A 642-nucleotide genomic window follows, 5' to 3' on the forward strand; every position below is an offset into this window, starting at 1 on the left:
AAAGCACACTTCATTAGACAGCTGCCTTCATCTCGGATATTCATGGTGTCATTCTGCTGAGGTTGACACAGGAGTGAAGTAATTTCATGATGCATGTTAGCAGGGCTTCTGTGTGAGAGCTGCAGTATTGATCCCATGTTTTTCTGTCTATTAGGAAAGGTCAGGCGCTGTTGGGAGAATCAGATAATTGGGCATCAGTGTAGATGAATATCACAGTGATGTTTTTGTTCATTGGATGGTGTCCGGTAAAGTGGATAGACTGAGCATGTAGCACTTAAACCTTAAATTTCCTTCTGTTACGCCTTCACATCATTTCCTGTATTGGAGTGGAGGAAAAAAGCCGTTCAGTGAGTCGGAAATAATGAAGGTCATCTGCAGATTAGCTATTTGCTGTAGTGGTACATTACTCATATGATTAAATAATTTGAACCTGGTGGCAAACCTTAGTAGTCACATAATTTTAACAGCTAAAGCCTGATGCTCAGATATTTTGGCTAGAATTATTCATGTATGGAGTTCCGATGTAATCATATTGGCAAAACAATAGTTTTTTTTTTTTTTAAAGAAAGTCTGTCTCCTGAAGTGTTATATATAATATACATAATTGGGGCAATTTATCAAACGAGCTGCAAGACTCCTGCA

The sequence above is a fragment of the Sinocyclocheilus anshuiensis genome, unplaced genomic scaffold, assembly GCF_001515605.1.
Source record: "Sinocyclocheilus anshuiensis isolate Anshui unplaced genomic scaffold, SAMN03320099.WGS_v1.1 scaffold1231, whole genome shotgun sequence".
In the NCBI taxonomy this organism is placed as follows: domain Eukaryota; kingdom Metazoa; phylum Chordata; class Actinopteri; order Cypriniformes; family Cyprinidae; genus Sinocyclocheilus; species Sinocyclocheilus anshuiensis.